The 11151-nt window shown below is 48.2% G+C and overlaps 1 long non-coding RNA gene across 1 annotated transcript; it reads right to left on the reverse strand.

Moving 5' to 3' along the window:
* Positions 1-2581: 2581 nt before the first annotated feature.
* Positions 2582-10907, reverse strand: LOC130457582 (uncharacterized). The gene is made up of 2 exons (XR_008916907.1): positions 10732-10907; positions 2582-5339 (listed from the first exon to the last, which is right to left on the reverse strand). It is a non-coding gene; the product is annotated as an uncharacterized LOC130457582 (long non-coding RNA).
* Positions 10908-11151: the final 244 nt, after the last annotated feature.

An 11151-nucleotide genomic window follows, 5' to 3' on the forward strand; every position in this document is an offset into this window, starting at 1 on the left:
CTGCAAATAAGTGACAAAATCCTCTCTCTCCATGATGGCAAACCTTTTAGAGACTGAGTGCCCAACATGCAACCCTCATGCCGCATGGGAGCCCCTTGCCTTACCCCAGATAGGGGAGGGAGGAAGCACTCCCCTTGGGCTGCTGGGCAGAGAGGCAGGTGATGAGACAAATGTCTTCTGGTGAGTGTGGAGAGGGGAAGGGAGCAGCCCCCTCCGGCATGCGTGCCGTAGGTTCACCAACATGACTCTAGATCCTCTGACCAACACCTCACACTAAGCACATCTCCCAAGGAGTTCATGGATAAGGAGGAAGTCCTCCATTTTACACAGTATTGATTCTATCCATTAGTAGTTGAACAACACAACAAAAACAGAAGCTAGTTGTGAGTGTGTTGAGGTGACTGCAGGCCTTCACTCATTCACTATGGCACAACGAAGGGTATTCACCGGCCCCATTGGAGAGAGGACCCTGAACCCCCCAGCTGGGAGATGGCCATCATTCTCATGAACCTCTCCAATGGAGCAGCACCTTCTTTCTTGAGACACCTCAAGTCCGCCGACTCTACTGGTCCATTTCTTCAGTCCTCCTCCACGTCCTTTCTGCCAGGCAGTGACCTTTCCAACAAAGACGGCGTATCCAGTGAAAGAAAGTCCACCTGAATGCCGTGAGAGAATTCCTTTCTCCTGAGGGCAGCGATACGGCGACTGGCCTTGGTTCAGCACACATTTCCTAGTTCCATGTTTGGCAATCAGACGGGGCGCTTCAACACACCATGCCCACGAAGAGGTCCTCACCTCCCCGTAAGCACAGCCTCGTCCCTCTGGTCCAAACCGGAGAGGCTCTTGTAGCTCCCGTCCTGGCTCCTGTCCCCGGGACCATGGAATGGCCACCATCCGTGCCCGTGTCAATACAAACATCCGGAACAGTTTTCCTCCCACGCCAGCCTTCCTCTGTCTTCAGGGCTGACTCGTTCCCGTTGCCCTTGGAATCCAGGCAAACCGATCGAGTTGGCTGAGCCATTCTGGCCCTCTGAAGTCCTGTTTGTGCTCGAATACCTCGACTGCAGCCCTCCATGGAAGAACAAAGAATCGGGAGCCGAGTGGATGGCCGTAGATCGGGTGGTGGCCCAAAATGGTGGCACCTGCATGTAGTGGCACTTCTAGGTTGTAAGAAACGGCAAGTGTGCTGCGAACCGAGAAGCCAGGGAAGACTTGCATGCACCGATGCAGAGTGAAATGAGTAGAGCCAAGAAAAGGTGTACAAATAGCTAAGAGGAGACCCTCCCCCAAGGCTGTTGTCAAGGTGGAGATTCCACAGGCGGGAAATGCTGCCTCCATTCTCAGAAGGTCATTGTGGACTAATTTTGAGGGTTGCTTTCGCCTCCCCCTTTTGAAAGTCCTCTTTGTCCTGCAAGGTGGCTCTGAAGGGGACAGGGAAGACTATGGAGGCGGGGATTTAGGCCAGAGGATGCTCTACCAGCCCTGAGATGTCACTGATAGAGGCTTGTAGAATACGTGTTCTTTGAGGCCAGGATTAGTTTGATTTTTGGCCCTGGTACATAGTAGTGTTTTAGTTCCTGAGCTGTGAATCGAATTCTCCGACTATTCTCTAAATCTGCTCACTAGTAGGAAGAGAGCTGGATAAGGAATGCAGAGCCCTGGGTTCTAGTCCTGAAATCTTCCGCTGCTCAACTGTGTGACCTTGAGCAAGTCACTGCCGTATGGGTGGAGGTTTCCTCTTCTGAAAGCTGAAGGGTTGGGGTGGACTGATCTCTCAAGTGCCCGCCTGCTCCAATATTCTGCCATCCATTGAATGTCAAAAACCGAAATATCAAAAGAGCCATTAAAAAATAGCAAGAGGAAAAGGCTGACCTTAAAGGATGGAGAAAAGAATTATTTGCACCATATCGTGATGGCTCTCTTTTGAACCAAAGAAAATCTGACTTTTGAAAAGCCTTTTCAAAAATAGCAAGAAGCCTCTTGTGTGGGAAGACCTGGAGAATTCTCCGTGTGTTCTCCTCTTGCCTTCGGCTCCGTTTTATCCTCCTGCTCTTTTTACATCCTGGTCTTAGACTAACTAAAGGGAAAGAGTAGCCAGCATTAGAGGAGAGAGTTTGCTCACTCACTCACTCACTCACTCACTCATCCCTTCCACAGACGTCCAGCTGAGCACTGACGGTCTGATCTATGAGGGAGAGTATGTGACCCTGAGCCCTACGGATGATGAATCACGGATCATCCTACCCGTGGGAGACCGAAAACCTGGTATCCGGTTATGTATAGACAAATAAGGAAGGGAGGAAGGAAGGGAGGAAGGAAGGAAGGAAGGAAGGAAGGAAGGAAGGAAGGAAGGAAGGAAGGAAGGAAGGAAGGAAGGAAGGAAGGAAGGAAGGAAGGAAGGAAGGAAGGAAGGAAGGAAGGAAGGAAGGAAGGAAGGAAGGAAGGAAGGAAGGAAGGGAGGGAGGGAGGGATGCAGGGAGGGAGGAAGGAAGGAAGGAAAGAGGGAGGGAGGGAGATACAAAATACAAAATACACAGAAGAAGAGGAAACTCAGAGAGGATTCAGACAAGGCAAGAAGTTCTATCCCGTTACATATAATTAATACTTAAAGAGCACAAACTAATTTGTATATAATAGAGAATCAGGATTTCACATATCAGTCTCTTCATTCTCTTCCTTGCACATGGAAAATTCAAGTTTGTCGTTGCTTTGAAGCTCATTTTTCAGACAAAGAAAATGGGAATAAATAATGAAGGGACAAACTGAGGCAGCTCAGGACTGAATGGAGAGCGCAGGCAGGCCATTAGGAAAGAGGGCAGGACAGGGCACAAAAGAGGCCCTGATGAGGTGCTCACTGCGGGCCAGCTCTGGCCTTGGGGTGGGGGAGCCAACTAGAGCAAGCAGGAAGAAAGGCCCCTGCCCTGGAGACCTCCCAGTCTAAGGCACGGCAGGGCAGGGAGGAGAGCCCCAAAGGGGAGGGGGTGGGTTAACAAAGCCTGAGGCTCTGGGCCACAAGCAGGGGGGACGGAGAGAAGCGGCCTCTGGCTTCGGTCTTAAAGGCCAGCTGGGGGACAGGATGGGAAGGAGGCATCGCAGGCCCAACAATCTGCTGGGCCCGTATCTCGAGGTCCTTCCTTGTGGCAGGATGGCACATTTAGGGCCGGCCAGCTCTCTTTAGAGGCCAGGGAGGTCGAGTCAGTGAGGCAGAGTCCCAGGCTATGGAGGGCCAGCGCCGGGGCTGAACCCGAGCTGCAGACGGCAAAGCCGGTGTCATTTCCCCTCTCTCACCCCGTCTCCTCTTTGAGTAGACAGGCCCTGCTGCTATTTAACAGATCGGGAAGCAGGCTGGAGAAAGACAAGCGATGTGAACAGCATCAGACAAGTCATATCTGAGGCAAGATTTGAATTCAAGTCTTGTAGCTCTCCAGGCACAGCGGCAGTTGGGCATGAGCCCCTGTGTGAGCAAAGGTGTGAAGGTGGGAAATCAGCGGTGTTGTGTGTCCAGGAGCTGACCAACAGGCATCAAGTAGGAGAGTGAGGAGCCGGGCTGTCCAATTCCATTTCTAATATCGGTGAGAATTGTGAGGTTTCCTTCAGCAGACTGTTGGGAGCCATTGGAGGTTTTGAGGATGAGGTCGGCGTTCCTCAGAGCTCTGTACTAGGCCCAATGGGGGGACTCGGAGATATAGGATGGATTCATTAAAGTGTCTCAAGACCTGAGTTTGAATCCCAACTCATTCCCTTATTACCTATGCGGGTGACATTAATCAAGTTTAACTTCCTTGGATCTCAGTTTCCCCACTTGCAAAATGAAGGAAGGGTTAAGAATGGATGCCCTGATGCTCCCTTCCAGCCTGTGACCTCTGCTTGTACTATGATCTGAGTTCGAATCCCTGCTCTGTTTCTGCTAACTTGAATAATCTTTAAAAAATCATCTCTCCTTCATGGACCTCCGTTTTCTCCCCTTTAAGTGGCAGAGTCAGGACTTGAACCCAGGTCCGTTCCAAAGTCAGCATTTGTTCCATCGCAGGAACCATCTCTGCCCTCTGCATGAGACGACGATGCGCCGTGAGCAGAAGAGTCTTCCAGTGGACACGTCTTCGCTCTCATGGCGGCTGCCTTTGCGCCCCAAACCTCGTGTCCCAACAAGGTATGCCAACAGCATCTGGCGGGGGCTCCGCCTCCGCATCCTGAACGCCATCTGCTCCACCAGCCGCAGCTTTCCCGGTGCCTGAGGCCACCAGCTCTTCAGAAGCTTCTCCCAAGGACTCAAGAATGCGCGGAATGGAAGTTGGGGAACAGCATGGACCAGGGGGGTCCTGGCACTGTTGAGGCTCCCCTTTGGGGCTTCGTGAGGGTCTCGGCGAGAGGGGGAGGCTGGGGTGCGAGGGGTGTCCATCGGAGGGCATCAGCTGGAGAGCAATGACTCTTCTGGGGAGGCTGCTTCGCTAGGAGCGAGAGGGGGCCACTCAGAGCTGGCCAGACCTCCATCTCCTCCGGGCTCCTCCTTTTGTGGAGGAGGCGATGGAAGCCTGGCAAAGGTAAGTGTCTCGGACAGCCAAGATGTTAGTAGAGTGACATGTGGACACGGTATGATTCGCACTCAGACCATCCGACTCCCTCGCAGGACTGCTCGTACTGTACTACGCTGCCTCCCAAGGAAAGACCTAGAATTCCTTGGAGTGTTCCAGGGTAGCCAGAAGTCCATAACTTTGGTTGGGGGTCTTTCCACGAATCATGGCCTGCTGCAGTTGGGGGGCCTCAATTTGATTCGCATCTCTGTCACTTACTTAGGAAAGTCGTTTCACCTGTACATGGAGGGCTGGACTCAATGACCTGAAGGTCCCTTCCAGCTCAAAGGCCTATGACTCTTTGTATGTGTCACGTAGAAGTGGGTCAGAACCTCTCAGGAGGGGCCCGCGTGGGCTGAGAGGCCACATCCCTCGGGTCCTCTAATCACCGGCCCTTCTTCCTCTCTTCAGAGCCTGGCTGGGGCCAGATGGCCCGGGAGATCAGGAGATCAAGAGCCTTGGAGCCGAGCGTTACCTTGGCAATGCTGGGCTCCGGCCCCCTCCTTTTGCCGATAAGGGAAGCACTGGAGCAGCTGGGCCAGGGAAGGTGAGCTTTAGCATGGCAGAAATAAAAGACTCTCCCATAAATAAAGACAAAGTCTGCTGGCAGCACTCGCTGTACCTCTCCGGTAAAGGGGGTTGGCAGATGGACTGCTGGGAGTTTGGTGCTCTGGGATTACCTTTAAGCCTTATGATCCTGCTGAAGGCGGGCAAATAAACTCCTGGCTTTGGCATGGAGGCGCTTCTGGGAAAAGTTGCTTTGATTTTCTGAAAGAAGAGAAGAGAAAGGAATCGTGTTTCATATGGCCTGATTAGATAAGTGCTCCCTGGATTGGACATCTGGAATATAGAGGATCTGGGTCGGACTTCAATGTTTCTGAAGAGAACGAATAAAGCTGGGGTGGGGGTAACCTCTCCTCGGGGGGCAGAGTGGAAATGAAAATGAGGAAAGGAAAATGGAAAATTTCTTTGTCTAACTTATCATCTCCTGGTTTTGTCAGGAAGGATGGGACATTCAATTCAAAGATGCTTTCAACATGGTGGGGAAACAGTTCATCCCCTAGGCAGGCTCTCTCCATTGCCCTGAGTCTTCCAGAGAAAGGTGTCTTTCTTACTTCTGCTGAGTACACACCGACAGCCTCCTCATTTCTGCTCAGCATAGGCGGTTTTGCTCCTTTCTGATTTGATTTTTTAATTCAAAACTAGAATGCAAAGAGTTAAGAGACAGCTCAGGGCTCCTCCTTTTCTCTTTTCCTCAGTGTCAAGTGTGAACACATGCCTGGCTCTGACCAGGGGCTATTGGTTTGACTGGCCAGTCATCATTTTTACTGGCTGTCGCCATCTTCTTGCCTTCTGTCCCCCACCCATATACTACTTTCCCTCATCATCTCCATCCCTTTGGATGCTCAGCTTCAAAACTTAGCTCCCATACCCTCTGCTACAGGAAGCCTTTCTTGGTGGCCCCAAGTGCTCATGCTCCCCCAAACTTGTCTTCCACGAACTGTGTATGCAGCATGTCTAGAACAGGTGATTTCCGTATGATCTCCCCCTTTAGGATGGCAGCTCTTGGAGAGCCCAGACTTATTTTGCTTTTACTTTGTATCTCCGGAAGTCAATAAAATTCCCGGCACTTTGAATAAATGCTTGTAGATAAATTAATTAATTAGATCAGACAGCTGAACAAAAACCCTGTAGAGTTAAACCGTTAGTGTAGAGGGCACCAATAGGCACCTTAGGTGGATAATGGGTGGTTCTAGGCTGTTCTGGAGCTGGAAGGGATATTGGCGGTCCTCTAGTCTAATCTCTTCATTTCACAGATAAGAAAACTGAGGCCCCAGAGTTGATGTGATTGCCCAGAGCCTAATGAGCACCTGAGGTGCCATTTGTAAGCAGGACAAATGAGTCCTCTCATGTGCATCAACCCCTGTGTTTGCCTAGAATTGATGATGAGCAGCAGATCAGGCAACTCCAGTGCCCTTTCAACACTCCTCCTTGGGGTTCTCCTGTGATGGCGGATGAGTCCGAGTTGTGATGGAGAGCCTGGACCCGAGAAGAAGCCCACTACTCTCCACCCCCTCCCCCAGGAACAGAAGGTGATCCCGGCATTCATTGGAGAAGGTCCTGGTGGAAACATGGCCCCGCTGCTGGGAGGAGTGGAGTGGGTGGGAGGGTCTCAGCACTGCCGGGGATCCCACAGGGGAGAGCGAATAATGAGTTAGTGGCATGGAAGGGGAATCAGAAGGGGAGCAGGGACGCAGGTTCAGGAGCCCAGACTTGAACACCTCAGGGTACCCTGGAGGTCTTCAGGGCTTGGAAACATGGTGAGAGGTCAGGGCCAGGCAGAGAATGGCCAACTCTGCTGATGCTTTGCACACTCAGATCAAGAGGTTACCAGATCATCATCATTACCAGGAGGACCACATTTGAGGAGCTGAAGTGACCAAGCCTCAGCAGATGTTAGCAGACAATTGCTTGGCCCAGACCTGGGATTGAAGCCTATGGACCCAAAGTCTGCCCATGAGTGTGATTAGTGACTGGTTGTGAGTATGGACAGGGGTGACTTCATTATCTGATGCTGCTCATTCACATTTTATTTGTATTCCTATTGGAGCTGCTCCGTTGCAATGGAGAGAGCATGATCAAATGTAACTGACTTTGCTACTGGTAATGCAATGGCCCAGGATAATCCTGAGGGACTTAGGAGAAAGAGTGTATCCACATCCAGAGGAAGAACTGTGGGAGCAGAAACACAGAAGAAAAACAACTGCTTGATCGCATGGTCTGGTGGGGATATGACTGGGGATGGAGACTAAACGATCACCCTAGTGCAAATATCAATAATATGGAAATAGGTCTTGATCAACAACACATGTAAAACCCAGTGGAATTAAGTGTCAGCTATGGGAGGGGGTTGGGGAGAGGGGAGAGAAAGAACATGATGTTTGTAATCCTGGAAAAAACACTCCAAATTAATCAATTAAATAAAATTTTAAAAAAGAAATTTAAAAAAGAATCATATGCCATAACTTGTTTAGCCATTCCCTAATTGAGGCACATCCCCTCAATTTCCAGTCCTCTGTCAGCAAAAAGAGATGTGCTATCAATATTTTAGAACACACAGCCTCTTTGCCTTTTGACCTAATCACCGTAGGAAATAAACCCGAGAGTGGTCTTGCTGGGTCAAAAGACGTGCACAGTTTTAGACTTCTTTAGGCATAATTCCAGATGACTCTCCAAAATGGTTGAATCAATTCAAAGGTCCGTCAACAGTGTATTGGTGTCCCCATTTCCTACAGCCCCTCCAACATTCATCATTTTGCCCTTTGAGCAATCTGGCTAACCCGATGGGTGTGAGGCGATACCACAATTGTTGTCTTGCATTTCTTTAATCAATAATGATTTTGAGCTTTTTTTCATAGTCATATGATATGCTTCCTTTGTTCAAAAACTGTCTGTTCATATCTTTTGATCACTTATCAATTGGGGATGGATCATGTTCTTATAAATTTGCCCCAGTTCTCTATATACAGTAATACCTCAGTTTTCATTGACATCGGCTCTCATCGGTTTCCGTTTTCATGGATTTTTTCCACAAAAAATTTGTCTCTGTTTTCATAGGTTGCCTCAGATTTTGTAGGGGAGCCTACTTGACCTTGACGCTAATTTTGTGAAGCATTCTCCTGCTCAGTGTGAGCAATCCATGTACTGAAAAGCAGATGAATCCATTAATCCATACCGAAGCCAACGAAAATCAGATAAAGCATAAGGAGGAGAATATATACCTGACAACACATGAAATGAATGAGCTCTTGCATTGGGAATGAGGCATCTCATTTCAGTCAAGTAGACATTCTCCCATCGTATCTCAGCTGAGAAGAGGGACATAATCAAGGTAACAGCTCGTCCACATGTCAGCTTCTTTCCTAAGGTCCTTTTGAAGGGGGATTCCCCTTCCAAACCTCTCTCTCCCCTCCTTGCAGTCTTCCATATGCCAAGAAGAGTCTTCAGAAAGGTAAATGCCATGTTAAATATTCACTTATTCTTTACATTAGTCTTTTCTATTCATTTCTTATTGCTTTTAGTATTAAACACCATATTTCATTTCTACAAAATGTGTTTTGGGTATGTATTTTGGAGTGTCTAGAATGAATTCATTGGATTTACATTGATTCATATGGAAATGATTGCCTCGGTTTCCCTTGGTTTGGGATTTTGCCCATCGTTTTCAGACAGAGTAGGAACAAAAGCTGAGGCATCGCTGGACTTGATAGATGAGACCTCTAACCAACAAAAGGCCTGTCGGTTTTTTTCCGTCGAATCTTGGCTATATGTGTTTTATTTGCACAAACATTTTAATTTAATGTATTCAAATGTGTCCATTTTACATCTCACAATGCTTTCTAGCCCTTGGTTATTCATAAGTTCATGGACCCATTTTGCTCTTCTCTTGGTAAGTGGCAGAAGAGATCGATTGGTCTATGTCCAATTCCTACCAGTCTGCTTTCTAGTTTTCCCAACAATTTTTACCAAACGGTAAGTTCTATTCTATTCTAATTCTATTGGCCAAATCGCACAAAGAAGGAGGCTATTCAGTTATGGGCAACACAGAGGAGCAGGAGAGGGCAACATCAGGCAAGTAAACCTGTAAAGAGACTCAACTAAGCAACGTCACCCCAAGAGCATCCCAAGATGGAAAAGGGCAAAGAGCTAAAAACAGGAGGAGAATGGAAAGGATTTGCAACAATGATGACAACAATCTGCTTTCTCCTTCCAAGGCAAAGGACTCACCACCCTCAGATCTCAACATCCCCATCCCTCAGGGGTGCAGAAGTCGAAATGTTCTTCAAGAAACAGTCAGACATGGACCAAGTCTAGAGAGATGGACACTTGTTGGATGCAATGAAATCATGGGCATCTATTGAGAGGAAGACATCAAAACCCGGGAGGCACCAGGGATATTACAACTTTGGGGAAAATATCAATAACTACTGACCTGCTTTCTACTCTTCCTCCTATACAAACTCTTTGTGAGAGTCATCCATATACAAGCTGAAAGACTCCTTGATGAGAGCAGAAAGATGGCAGCCAGCAGAAAATGATATGGATCCCATCTTTATCATCTTGTAATTAACTGAAGGGTGTTGTGAGTCAAAGACCTTCCTGGGCTTATTGTTTGCTAAGGATGCACAGGGTGGAACAAAATGCCACTTTCCTGGCTCTTTTACAACAAACACAATCATCCGTGTGTTGAAATGACTCAAGATGCCTTGGAAGATGTAACAATTGATATCACCTTGTTCAGTATCCCTTCCTGACTCTGGGCTTGGGGTCTCTACCCACTGTGCCACCCCATAAGGGGACATTCTCTACTTCTTGAAGCAGCCTATTCCACTGCTGGTTCTCAATCCTGCCTCCCAATCCCAGGAGAAAATCTTTGAGGTGGTGCTCTATGGGTGAGCAACCCTGAATATACTGTTACTCGAGTGAGTAACCCTTAGTTTTCCCAAACCATATCTTATTCTCCCTTTCAGTTTTTATTACAGAAGATGACTCTCAGACCAAGGAAACGGGGAAAGTGATTTGCAGATACAAGCAAAGTAGAAATAAGAGATATCAAAGCATGTGGAAAATTCTATTATGACCACAGGACATTTCTGGGACATCTCTCTCCTTTGCCCCCAGCACCCATAAAATACCTCAGGAGGAGGAGCCATGAGCCTACAGTTACAGAATTCCAGTTGGAAAGAGCCTTCGAGATCATTCCGTCCAGCTTCCTTAACTGACAAATGAGGAAAACGAAGCACCGAGAAGAAATGTGAGCCCACCCTCTCATTGGACAGCAGGGAAATGTGAGAGCCTGAAGAGAATAATGCTTTACTGAAGACCACATGGGTCATAAACTACAAGATTAGGCTTTGATCACAGGCAAGAGGGATTCTAATCCTACTCTGAGACTTCCTTAACTGGGTGACCCTAGGCAAGTCACTCAACCTTTGTCATCTCAGTTTCCTCATCTGTAAAATGAGGATAATAGTAGCACCTAATCCCCAGGGTTGTCATGAGGATCCTACAACAACCACAACAAATTGTAGAGTGTTTTGTAAACCTTAATGGCTGTAGAAATGCCAGATATTATTATTATTATTATTACATAATTTACCCAGCCTTACACAACCACCGTATGGGACAGCCAAAGTCCAACACCAAGTTATCTCACTCCAGTCTTGAGCTCTTTCCTCCTCTCTGGAATCAGAGTGATGGAATGTTAGAACCTGCAAGCACCTGGAATGGTTGGATTATGGCCTTTCCCAGTGGGAGGGATCTGAGAGGTCATTTAGTTCAACTTCCTTCATTGAAAAATGAGGAGGGAGAATTTGGCCAGCCCAAGGCCACCTGACTAAGGGCTGGAGGATCCCCGAGGCTCCTGGCTCTTCCCACCACAGCCCTTGGACCAGGGTTCTTTAGTACTTTGGGGTGGCCTCAGCACCCAGAGGAGACAGCAAGGTGACATCCAGGGAACCCCTCAGAATCATGCCCATCAATGCGTGAAATTGAACACATGGGATTCCAGATGAAAACA

Source organism: Monodelphis domestica, chromosome 2 (genome assembly GCF_027887165.1).
Source record: "Monodelphis domestica isolate mMonDom1 chromosome 2, mMonDom1.pri, whole genome shotgun sequence".
NCBI lineage: Eukaryota > Metazoa > Chordata > Mammalia > Didelphimorphia > Didelphidae > Monodelphis > Monodelphis domestica.